Consider the following 13,988-nt stretch of genomic DNA (forward strand, 5'->3'; position numbering starts at 1 on the left):
TAGATAGACAAATGGATAAATAGATAGATAGAGAGAGAGAGAGATCTTCCTCTTTCCTTCCTTTCTTTTTCTTTCTTAACCAACTTAGTCCTAAAGTTGTCTGTCCTGGCAAAGCAAGACAGGCATCCATGCAGGGTAAGAGAGCAGGGCCATAGTGACCCAGAGGGGAGGAGGGCTGGATCCTTTTGAGATAAAGGACACTACTGGAACAGTTGGAGAGACGGGAGCAGAGTGTGCAGATAGATGGCAGTCGTGTGTCCATGTTAGTTTCCTCATTGGCTGGTTCTGTTGGTGTTATATAGTGGAAGGTCTTTACGTGGAGGCTATCATGCTAGCAACTTACTCTTAAAATTTTATTACTTTTACCATTTCATTTACTTTTGAAACAAACCAGCAATGCATGCATATACTCTCATGGTAAAAAAAAAAAAATCAAGCAATACAGAAACTGCAATAAGGAAGAACCTTTGTATTCTATTACAAGTTAATCACTAAAGGGATGTTGCCTATACTCTTAAATTACACATAATGGCCCATCTCTGGGAACCCTGCCTAAACCCCCCCAGCTAATAAACATTAAGCTAAAATACCTTTGTTTAGCTCACAGGAAACATCCTGACCAGGCCTACCTGTGAATGACTGCAGGAAGGAAGAAATTAACACACCCCCTCTGGAGGCTGACCAGAACCAGGAAATGTTTGACTTTACTCCCTCTCTTTTTAGTAGAAAAGAAGTCTGAATTCTAACTTAGGCAAGATGGTTCTTTGGGACACGAGTCCACCATTTTCTTGGTCTGCTGGCTTTCTGAATAAAGTTCTAGCTATTCCTTGCCCCAACAACTTGTTTCTCAATTTACTGGCTTCTTGCATGGCACACAGTACGAGCTTAAACTCAGTAACAAATCTATTCCTTTAAAAATGTAATTCTCCACCCCACCCCTTCAACCTCAGCACATTTTTCAGAAGTCAACACTATTATTGAGGTGGCATTTTCATAGAATACAAGTATATAGGTAAGAGAATAGATCTTCAAAGTTCTCATCACAAGGAAAAAAACTCGTTCATGTGAGATGATAGATGATAACTAAACTTGTGATGATCGTTTCACAATATATACATACATCAAATCATTGTGTTGTACAACTTAAACTAATACAATGTTCTATGTCAATTATATCTCAATACAACTGGGGAAAAATAGAGAGATTGGTTCAAGCTGGCAGAGTAGAAGGACATGCGCTCACTCACTCTTGCAAGAGCGCCGGAATCACAACTAACCGCTGAACAATCATCGACAGGAAAACACTGAAACTCACCAAAAAAATACCCCACATCCAAAGACAAAGGAGAAGCTTTAATGAGATAGTAGGAGGGGCGCAATCACAATAAAATCAAATCCCATAACTGCTGGGTGGGTGACTCACAAACTGGAGAACACTTACACCACAGAAGTCTACCCACTGGAGTGAAGGTTCTGAGCCCCATGTCAGGCTTCCCAACCTGGAGGTCCGGCAACGGGAGGAGGAATTCCTAGAGAATCAGACTTTGAAAGCTAGTGGGATTTGATTGTAGGACTTCTACAGGACTGGGGGAAACAGAGACTCCACTCTTGGAGGGCACACACAAAGTAGTGTGAGCATTGGGACCCACGGGAAGAAGCAGTGACCGCATAGGAGACTGAACCAGACCTACCTGCTAGTGTTGGAGGGTCTCCTGCAGAGGCGGGGGGTGGCTGTGGCTCACCGTGGGGACAAGGACACTGGCAGCAGAACTTCTGGGAAGTACTCCTTGAAGTGAGCCCTCCCAGAGTCTGCCATTAGCCCCACCAAAGAGCTGGGTAGGCTGCAGTGCTGGGTCACCTCAGGCCAAACAACCAACAGGGAGGGAACCCAGCCCCACCCATCAGCAGACAAGCAGATTAAAGTTTTACTGAGCTCTGCCCACCAGAGCAACACCCAGCTCTACCACCACCAGTCCCTCCCACCAGGAAGCTTGCCCAAGCCTCTTAGATACCCTCATCCACCAGAGGGCAGACAGCAGAAACAAGAAGAACTACAATTCAGCAGCCTGTGGAAGGAAAACCATATTCACAGAAAGACAGACAAGACGAAAAGGCAGAGGACTATGTACCAGATGAAAGAACAAGATAAAGCCCCAGAAAAACAAATAAATGGAGATAGGCAACCTACCAGAAGAAGAATTCAGAATAATGATAGTGAAGATGATCCAGGACCTCGGAAAAAGAATGGAGGCAAAGATCGAGAAGATGCAAGAAATGTTTAACAAAGACCTAGAAGAATTAAAGAACAAGCAAACAGAGATGAACAATACAATAACTGAAATGAAAAATACACAAGAAGGAATCAATAGCAGAATAACTGAGGCAGAAGAATGGATAAGTGACCTGGAAGACAGAATGGTGGAATTCACTGCCGCGGAACAGAAGAAAGGAAAAAGAATGAAAAGAAATGAAGACAGCCTAAGAGACTTCTCGGACAACATTAAACGAAACAATATTCACATTATAGGGGTCCCAGAAGGAGAAAAGAGAGAGAAAGAACCCAAGAAAATATTTGAAGAGATTATAGTCAAAAACTTCCCTAACATGGGAAGGGAAATAGCCACCCAAGTCCAGGAAGCACAGAGAGTCCCATACAGGATAAACCCAAGGAGAAACACAACGAGACACACAGTAATCAAATTGGCAAAAATTAAAGACAAAGAAAAATTATTGAAAGCAACAAGGGGAAAATGACAAATAACATACAAGGGAACTACCATACGGTTAACAGCTGATTTCTCAGCAGAAACTCTACAAGCCAGAAGGGAGTGGCACGTATATTTAAAGCAATGAAAGGGAAGACCCTACAACCAAGATTACTCTACCTGGCAAGGATCTCATTCACATTCAACGGAGAAATCAAAAGCTTTACAGACAAGCAAGAGCTAAGAGAATTCAGCACCACCAAACCAGCTCTACAGCAAATGCTAAAGGAACTTCTCTAAGTGGGAAACACAAGAGAAGAAAAGGACCTACAAAAACAAACCCATAACAGTTAAGAAAATGGTAATAGGAACATACATACCAATAATTACCTTAAACATGAATGGATTCAATGCTCCAACCAAAAGACACAGGCGTGCTTAATGGGTACAAAAACAAGACCCATATATATGCTGTCTACAAGAGACCCACTTCAGACCTAGGGACACATACAGACTGAAAGTGAGGGGATGGAAAAAGATATTTCATGCAGATGGAAAACAAAAGAAAGCTGGAGTAGCAATACTCATATCAGATAAAATAGGCTTTAAAATAAAGAATGTGACAAGGACAAGGAAGGACACTACATAATGATCAAGGGATCAATCCAAGAAGAAGATATAACAATTATAAATATATAGGCACCCAACATAGGAGCACCTCAATACATAAGGCAACTGCTAACAGCTATAAAAGAGGAAACTGACAGTAACACAATAACAGTGGGGGACTTTAACACCTCAATTACACCAATGGACAGATCATCCAGACAGAAAATTAATAAGGAAACACAAGCTTTAAATGACACAATAGACCAGATAGATTTCATTGATATTTATAGGACATTCCATCCAAAAACAGCAGATTACATTTTCTTCTCAAGTGCACACAGAACATTCTCCAGGATAGATCACATCTTGGGTCACAAATCAAGCCTTGGTAAATTTAAGAAAACGGAAATCATATCAAACATCTTTTCCAAGCACAATGCTATGAGATTAGAGATCAATTACAGGGAAAAAAACGTAAAAAACACAAACACATGGAGGCTAAACAATACGTTACTAAATAACCAAGAGATCACTGAAGAAATCAAAGAGGAAATCAAAAAATACCTAGAGACAAATTACAACAAAAACAAGATGATCCAAAACCTATGGATGCAGCAAAAGCAGTTCTAAGAGGGAAGTTTATAGCAATACAAGCCTACCTCAAGAAACAAGAAAACTCTCAAATAAACCATCTAACCTTACACCTCAAGGAACTACAGAAAGAAGAACAAACAAAACCCAAAGTCAGCAGAAGGAAAGAAATCATCAAGATCAGAGCAGAAATAAATGAAATAGAAACAAAGAAAACAATAGCAAAGATTAATAAAACTAAAAGCTGGTTCTTTGAGAAGATAAACAAAATTGATAAACCTTTAGCCAGACTCATCAAGAAAAAGAGGGAGAGGACTCAAATCAATAAAATTAGAAATGAAAAAGGAGAAGTTACAACGGACACGGCAGAAATACATAGCATCGTAAGAGACTACTACAAGGAACTCTATGCCTATAAAATGGACAACCTGGAAGAAATGGACAAATTCTTAGAAAGGTATAACCTTCCAAGACTGAACCAGGAAGAAATAGAAAATATGAACAGACCAACCACAGGTAATGAAATTGAAACTGTGATTTAAAACCTTCCAACAAACAAAAGTCCAGGACCAGATGGCTTCACAGGTGAATTCTATCAAACATTTAGAGAAGAGCTAACATCCATCCTTCTCAAACTCTTCCAAAAAATTGCAGAGGAAGGAATACTCCCAAACCCATTCTATGAGGCCACCATCACCCTGATACCAAAACCAGACACAGATACTACAAAAAAAGAAAATTACAGACCAATATCACTGATGAATATAGATGCAAAAATCCTCAACAAAATACTAGCAAACAGAATCCAACAACACATTAAAAGGATCATACACCATGATAAAGTGGGATTTATCCCAGGGATACAAGGATTCTTCAAATACACAAACTAATCAATGTGATACACCATATTAACAAATTGAAGAATAAAAACCATATGATCATCTCAATAGATGCAGAAAAAGCTTTTGACAAAATTCAACACGCATTTATGATAAAAATTCTCCAGAAAGTAGGCTTAGAGGGAACCTACCTCAACATAATAAAGGCCATATACGACAAACCCACAGCAAACATCATTCTCAATGGTAAAAAACTGAAAGCATTTCCTCTAAGATCGGGAACAAGACAAGGATATCCACTCTCACCACTATTATTCAACATAGTTTTGGAAGTCCTAGCCCTGGCAATCAGAGAAGAAAAAGAAGTAAAAGGAATACAAATTGGAAAAGAAGAAGTAAAACTGCCACTGTTTGCAGATGACATGATACTATACATAGAGAATCCTAAAGATGCCACCAGAAAAGTACTAGAGCTAATCAATGAATTTGGTAAAGTTGCAGGATACAAAATTAATGCACAGATATCTCTTGCATTCCTATACACTAACAAAGAAAGATCGGAAAGAGTAATTAAAAAACAATCCCATTCACCATTGCAACAAAAAGAATAAAATACCTAGGAATAAACCTACCTAAGGAGGTAAAAGACCCATACTCAGAAAACTATAAGACACTGATGAAAGAAATCAAAGATGACACAAACAGATGGAGAGATATACCATGTTCTTGGATTGAAAGAATCAACATTGTGAAAATGACTATATTACCCAAAGGAATCTACAGGTTCAATGCAATCCCTACCAAATTACTAGTGGCATTTTTTACAGAACTAGAAAAAAAAATCTTAAAATTTGTATGGAGACACAAAAGACCCCGAATAGCCAAAGCAGTCTTCAGCGGAAAAAATGGAGCTGGAGGAATCAGACTCCCTGACTTCAGACTATACTACAAAGCTACAGTAATCAAGACAATATGGTACTGGCACAAAAACAGAAATATAGATCAATAGAACAGAAGAGAAAGCCCAGAGATAAACCCACACACCTATGGTCAACTAATCTATGACAAAGGAGGCAAGGATATACAATGGAGAAAAGACATTCTCTTCAATAAGTGGTGCCGGGAAAACTGGACAGCTACAGGTAAAAGAATGAAATTAGAACACTCCCTAACACCATACACAAAAATAAACTCAAAATGGATTAGAGACCTAAATGTAAACCGGACACTATAAAACTCTTAGAGGAAAACATAGGAAGAACACTCTTTGACATAAATCACAGCAAAATCTTTTTTGATCCACCTCCTAGAGTAATGGAAATAAAAACAAAAATAAACAAATGGGACCCAACTGGGAGAAAATATTTGCAAACGAATCAATGGATAAAGGATTAATCTCCAAAATATATAAACAGCTAAAGCAGCTCAATATTAAAAAAACAAACAACCCAATCAAAAAATGGGCAGAAGACCTAAATAGACATTTCTCTGAAGAAGACATACAGATGGCCAAGAAGCACATGAAAAGCTGCTCAACATCACTAATTATTAGAGAAATCCAAATCAAAACTACAATGAGGTATCACCTCACACTAGTTAGAATGAGCATCATCAGATAATGTACAAACAACAAATGCTGGAGAAGGTGTGGAGAAAAGGGAACCCCCTTGCACTGTTGGTGGGAATGGAAATTGATACAGCCACTATGGAGAACAGTATGGAGGTTCCCTAAAAAACTAAAAATAGAATTACCAGATGACCCAGCAATCCCACTACTGGGCATATACCCAGAGAAAACCATAATTCAAAAAGACACATGCACCCCAATGTTCATTGCAGCACCATTTACAATAGCCAGGTCATGGAAGCAACCTAAATGCCCATCGACAGACGAATAGATAAAGAAGATGTGGTACATATATACAATGCAATATTACTCGGCCATAAAAAGGAACGAAACTGGGTCATTTGTAGAGACGTGGATGGATCTAGAGACTGTCATACAGAGTGAAGTAAGTCAGAAAGTGGAAAACAAATATCGTATATTAACGCATATATGTGGAACCTAGAAAAATGGTACAGATGAACTGGTTTGCAGGGCAGAAATTGAGACACAGATGTAGAGAACAAACATATGGACACCAAGGGGGAAAGTGGTGGTGGTGGTGTGATGAATTGGGAGATTGGGACTGACATATATACACTAATATGTATAAAATAGATAACTAATAAGAAGTTGCTGTATAAAAAATAAATAAAATAAAATTCAAAAAAAAGAAACTAGGAAAAAATAAAGAAAAAATGCCAAGAAACAATAATATAAAAAATTCCTTTTAATACTCACTATAGAAAAAAGAAATACTGTTGTTAAACTTTCATTACATTGGTTGTTAAAGTCAAAAAAGATTAGTAAGATATGTGCTGCTTTTGGGGAAAAAAATATATAAACAGACTTTTAAATCGTTCAGGAGAAAATAATGTTCTTTGCACTGTGCTTTTTAATTTCTAAATTCGAGACTGCTTCAAATAAATTTTAACTAAAGAGAAAACACACACACACAAAGCATGAGCCTTGAAAGAAAATTGGTTCTTAGGTTGAGACCCCCAGGGCACATCTTCATGGTCTTCTGCTATTAGAGGCACTAAAATAAAAATGTCTGGGGAGTCTGGCCCCAGACAAGCCAAGCTGTCTGGAGATTCCAGGTGCTCTGAGCTCCCCTGGGAGTGGAGGGTTCCCTCCTGGGGATCCATGCTGCCATGTCTGCTCACACCCTCCAGCCTCTACTTGGGAGTTCCAGCCGTGAAGGTGGCATAAGGAATCATGCCTTGGCCTGCAGGTTCTCCACTGCCTAGGAGACCCAGCTCCCACCCACCACCGGGAGCAAAGATGCCTGCCAGGTATCATCTTACTGATCACTCTACCAAGAAATGGTGTTTGTACTCCAGGTTCCCTCTCCACAAGGCACTGGTTACCACGGATGGAGAAACTGTGGGAGGGAGGGTGGCGTGAAAAAGTGCCAGCCTCACTGATGGTGGTGTCCCCAGCCTGGGGTTGTCCCTGCACAACTTCTGCACCATGAAGACTGCGCCTACCTGCTCCTCTGGGCTCAGAGCAAAGGGCACGGATATCTCCCCCATTTCCAATGACCTGACTGTGCTGTTGGATAGTCTTTCATTCTAAGGACCCAGAGAAGGCTGGAAACTCCTTCAGTGAGCCTGACCAGCACCACAGCTGACTTGCAGAGGGACAGAAAGCTGCCTGGGGCTCTGGGAGCCTGGAGGAGGGGGTCAGGCCCTCAGCCGGCCCATTACTCAGCAGGTGAGCCGGCTGCAAAAGAAGTGGTTGTGGTCCAGTGTCCAGTGTAACAGCACAAACAGTGTGGAGGTGCACAGTCAGTGCCCCGGGCTCCTTCACATAAAATCGCTGCATCACATGCGCTTGGGGATGGGTTGGGGGGGGGGGGCGGGCACAGAAAAAAACAGGTTGCCTTCTTGATGTGAGAACATTTCTCCAGCCTCAGAACATTTCTAAACTCCTTACTCTGATCACAAATGCAGGTGAGAACCATGGGCCTGATTCCTCAGTAACTCCCAAGTAAATTCACGGAGCGCTGGGGGTCTCCAGAATGAAAGACCCTCCCCCCACCAGGAAACCTGGATTTGTGGCAGAGATTTCAGAAGCACGTCCTCCTCCACAGTTTAATATTGTGTCTTGAAATGCAATCCCTGCCTTCCCTGTAAGACAACAAAAAGCAAAAGTTCTCCTAAGGAAACACCAAATTTAACAGTGCCGAAACTGGAATTACGGGGCAAGCAAGAGGAGGAGGTTAGGAAATATAAGCCAGCAGAAGTGAGCTGGGAATCAGGTGTGAGAGTTTGCAACAGGAGTCAGAAAGAAAAAGAGAAAAGAAAAGGAGCTTAAAGAAGCTTAGAATCAGAAAGCTGGATGATTTCAGACAGGATAAACTAATCATTCAGCAAACTGTGCCAGACACTGAGAATGCACAAATGAAAAGACAGTCCTTTCTCTTGAAAAATGCAATGGTCTAGTGGAAGACACAGACATAAACCAATTAGAAAACCACATGATCCTTGGTACAGTTGAGGCCTTTACAGGCTCCTCAAGGATAATAAAGGAGTGAGCCTCTGACTGGGGGAGCTGGGGACATCTGAGCTGGGTATTGAAAGACGAGCACACGTTTTGCCAAGAAAAGGGAAAGGGCCTGAGGACATTCCAATGATAAGTCAGTTAGAAAGGACTCCAAGGAAAGGTGCAAAGACACCAGTCCAGGGAGACTTCTCTTCCTGTGAGAGAGTAGCATATCTGGGCAAGATGTCTGGACCCTTTGGCAAGAGGTTTGGGGAATGCAATGCAGGTTGGCCTGAACTCAAGGGGACGGTGGGCAGGGAGAGGGAATGGTCTGGATTATACTTTACATGTAGGCTTTCCCCTCAGATTACTTACGCATAAAATAGGGATAATAATTAGTACTCTGCAAAGTGATGGTAAAAATATCACTAGAGATTATCATACTAAGTGAAGTAAGTCAGAAAGAGAAAGACAAATACCATATGATATCACTTGCATGTGGAATCTAAAGTATGACACAAATGAACCTATCTATGAAATAGAAAGAGATTCACAGACACAGAGAACAGACTTGTCATTGCCAAGGGGGAGGGAGGTGGGGGAGGGATGGATTGGGAGTTTGGGATTGGTAGATGCAAACTATTACATAGAGAATGGATAAACAACAAGGTCCTACTGTATAGCCCGGAGAACTATATGCAATACCCTGTGATAAACCATAATGGAATTTTTAAAAAAGAATGTGTATATATATATATATATATATATATATATATACACACAACTGAATCACTTTGTTGTTCAGCAGAAATTAACACATCATTGTAAATCAACTATACTTCAATTTAAAAAATATTATATAATATACATCCTAAAAAAAAAAAGTTAACCACCCTCAGTTTGCCCAGAGGAATTCAAGATGATCCATCTCTTTCCTGGGAACTAGAATGCCTGAGAAAGCAGGGTTGGTACCGTGCCCTCTGAAGGAGAGAAGAGCCCTTTCGACACTCCCACCTCTCCGACGAGTGGAGGGAGCTGCAGGAGAGGCCCTGATGGTGGCCCCGCAGGCAGCCATCACCCCAGCCCCACCCCTGTGAAGCCAAACCTGAGGCAGGTCACCCATCCCCCCCAATAGCTGAGGTCATTCCTGAGTAGAGGAGCCTATGGCTGTGAGGCATGGAGCTCGCAGCAGCGATGGAGGCTCTTGCCCAGGGCACAGAGCTCCGTGGCACCTGTGGCCCAGGAACAAATATGACCCCATGGCTGGTTGTGCCTCTCGGAAGAAGAAATTCTGGGCAAGGAACTTGGAGCCAACCTTCAGGGGAATGATGCCGGTACGGGCCGAATTGTGTGCCCCCAAAGGTTCACACATCGAAGTTTCAACACCCAGTACCTTGGAACGTGACCTTATTTGGAGAAAGGGTCTTGACAGAGCTAATCAAGTTAAAACGAGGCCATTAGTGTGGGCCCTAGTCCATTATGACAGGTGTCCTTGTAAGAAGAGGAGATATGGACACAAGAGACACACTTGGAGGGAAGAGGATGTGATGAGACACAGGGAGAAGACAGCCAACTACAAGCCAAGGAGAGGGACCTGAGACAGATCCCTCCTTCACAACCTCAGAAGGAACCAACCCTGCTGACACCTTGATTTCAGACTTCCAGCCTCCAGGGCTGTGAGACAATCAATTTCAGTTGTTTAAGCCTCCTTCCACCCAAGTCGGTGGTGCTTTGTTACAGCAGCCCAAGCAAACTAATCCAGATGCCCAGGCAACTCCATTCTCCACTGTGGCTCCCTTCAGGCAGGGTTTCTCAAACCTGAATCATGTGTAGACCCCTTTTAAAGGAGGGGAAAAATTCTCTAGCTCCACACCCCACCCCTATGACAATTTAACTGATTTTTTTAATGTTACTTAACTAGTTATAAGAATCAAGCATAAATTTTTATTTTTGCTCTTGTAAAACGATAAAATCAAAACCGTATGTTCTCTGTATTGATTCTTTAAGATTATCAATTGAAATAAAATCCGAGAATTTAAAAATTCTTGTAGAGAGGTCATAAACCCTATGGTTGATATGAACTCTGGAATAGGATTGAGCTGTTATCCCCAGGATAAGTTGCTCCGTTGATCAATATTTTGGATCAACATGTGATAAAATATTTTGACTAGCTGGTCTAGATGTTAATCACTCGGAGGATATTTTATTCTCCAAGGTCATCCCAACCAAAATTTTCGGCCCATTTAAAGTTTCGTTATCCCTTGATTTGGTTGATTTTTGTTGTTTTTGGACTAATTAATTAAAATTCCATGGAGTCAAAAGAAAATTCTTGTAGAGATCTTGGGGGTTTCACTTTGAGGAAAACTGACCTAAAAACTTCATGTTTGGGGAAGCTTCTATGTTCCCCTAAAGCAACACAATGAGTGGACATCGGTGAACAGCCCCAGGAATCATAGAATCACATGGACACCAGGATGGTGCAGTAACACTGGTGTGTCTCTGAGAAAACAACTTCTCTGTTCCCCTGCAGAGAATCTTCTTGAAATTAAGAAACTGATAGCTTCCCGGGGCTCGGGGCCTGTAGTCAGTTGTTGAGCAGGAAGGAGGTTATGGAAGAGATAGTCACATGGAGATGGGTAGCTCCCCAAATGTGACTGTCCCTCCATAGTCACTGTGTCTATCTCATGGCAGATTTGCAGGCTTGGTTTAGCAAAATAAATAAATGAATAAACAAATAGACAGATAAATCATTTTTAAAGTATCCCATGTGTTATGGGCTGAACTGTGTTTCCCCCAAATTCATACATTGAAATCCCAACACTTAGTACCTCAGAATGTAACCATATTTAGAGATAGGGTTTTTAACAAGGTGATCAAAATTAAATGAAGTCATAAGCCTGGGGTCCTAATCCCATAGGATCGGCATCCTTATAAGAAGAAGAGACACCAGGGGTGCACAAGCACAGGAGAAAGGCCAGGTGAGAACACAATGAGAAGGTGCCGTCTGCAAGCCAAGGAGAGAGGCCTCAGGAAAAACTGAACCTGGTAACACCTTGATCTCAGACTTCTAGCCTCCAGAACTGTGAGACAATACGTTTCTGTTGTTTAAGCCCTTGTCTGTGGTATTTTGTTATAGCAGCCCTAGCAAACTAATACCCCCCCACATAGATGATCTTTCTCCAGGTCAACATTCCCCAGCGCATTATTTTGTTCATGATCTGAGTGGGCATCTTACAACACTGTGGAGGGCATCATGCTGGCTTCTGTGGGAGCTGCTGAGATCAAGGTTGGATATCTGTGGAAATGTCTCATCTCCCCCTACCAAACTGTCATTCTTTAGAGGCCAGAACTGCATCTTGTTTCTCTGTGAACGAGAGCACGTAGGGGTCTCCCAGTAAGTATTTGCTGGCTGTGTGAATGAAAAATAGAAACAGGACATGATCTAATTTTATATTGAAAAATATATAAAGAATATATACTAAAACATTCATAAGAGATTATCTTTGCATGTAGGATTATGGATGATTTAACTTTTAATATTTTCATATCAGTGTTTTCTTTATTTCCCACAATAAATGTGTATTATTATTATTATTATAATAAGATAAAATAGGGGGTATTTATTTTGCCTTGCTTGTTGATTTGTGTACCCAGAGCTGTCACTCACTGAGATGATGAGAATGGAATTTAAATTCATTCCCCTGCTGATCAAACCTGGAGAAAAACCTGAGCCCTGATGAAGACCAGGGCCACAGTGACTTGTCCCGCTGTCCCCCTGAGTCCAGAGCACAGGTTCTTACACAGAATAAAGTCCCCAGATCATCGGCCAGCCCTAAGTCCTGTGATGTCCTAGGAGACAAGGCCTGGTATCCAGGAAGGGGTGTCCAGCAGGCTAGGAGGAAGCAGGGAATTCAACACAAGGACCAGCATGTTGCCTGCACTGGGAGCCACTGACAAGCCATCTAGATATTCATGTTGCTGGTCCAGGGAAATGAGGTCTGTGTCCATTCATGGAGCTTCTCAATGCCACGGTCACCCTGTCTCCTATGAAGATTTGTCATAGGATTTGTCAATGACATTTGTCAAATGTCAAAGATTTGCACAGGCTGCAGCTCACTCTTGGGCAAATTCAGCATCCACTATGTAACATAAATGGTCCTGAGACCCTCCAACCAAAATGATCTCTTATTTTATCCAACAAGAAGGTCTAAAATCCCCACCACCAGAAGCCACACTTAAGGTCAGGCATTATCTACTGGAGGATCCGAGGGTAACTGCTCGTTAATCCATCAGCATGTTAGCCTTCAGAAGTAGAGTCCCAAGGAATTGAGATGTAGGCCATGCACCTTCTGACACATGAAGAAGTTGAGTATCTACAACAGCTCTTCTCGAACATGAGCAATGCACAGACCCCTCTCAAAGGAAAAAAGTCACTTGTATCCCCAATATTGACTCAATTTATTGTTATTCTAAAGCAACTTAAATACTTGCAGACACATAATTAGGTTGAAAAACATGCTTACAATGTGGAAATGTATGTTGAATATGGAAAACTTAAATACCAATAAAATCCAAACTACTCTATTACTGTAATGTGACAAATTGAACTGTTTTGCTGAAGCTAATTCACTGTGTACAACTGGAGTGCAGTACTGACCACAGCTGCAAAGTTCTCATTCTGGAGATATTCAGGCCTGCAGCTGTCCTACCGAGTTCTCTCCGTTTGAACTACCGTGAAACCTGCACTGTATCAGCCACAGTCCAGTCTGGCTTTCTCTTGGCTCCAACACATCACTTACATATTCCATCCTCTTCCGTTCTTTTTCTACTAGACGATTAAAGATATTCTTATCTACTTGACACTTATGCCATTGTAAGCAGCAACAGTGAAATCCTGGCACCAAAAAGGAATCACTGCAACTTCAGTAACAAGACATTACCCAGATCACCAAGACGATGCTAGATTATCACAAATGAGAGCACATCTTCAAAAATTCTCATTGATAACTCTGTGGATCTCCAGTTTGAGAAATGTTTAATCATAAGGTGGGCTACTGTCCGGAGAAAATAAACTCAGGTAGAGAACAAAGTTGGAGGAAACTTAAAGGAGGAAGCAGAAATTGTAATTGGTTGCTGTTAGGAAAATTCAAGAAA

Source organism: Eschrichtius robustus, chromosome 17 (assembly GCF_028021215.1).
Source record: "Eschrichtius robustus isolate mEscRob2 chromosome 17, mEscRob2.pri, whole genome shotgun sequence".
In the NCBI taxonomy this organism is placed as follows: domain Eukaryota; kingdom Metazoa; phylum Chordata; class Mammalia; order Artiodactyla; family Eschrichtiidae; genus Eschrichtius; species Eschrichtius robustus.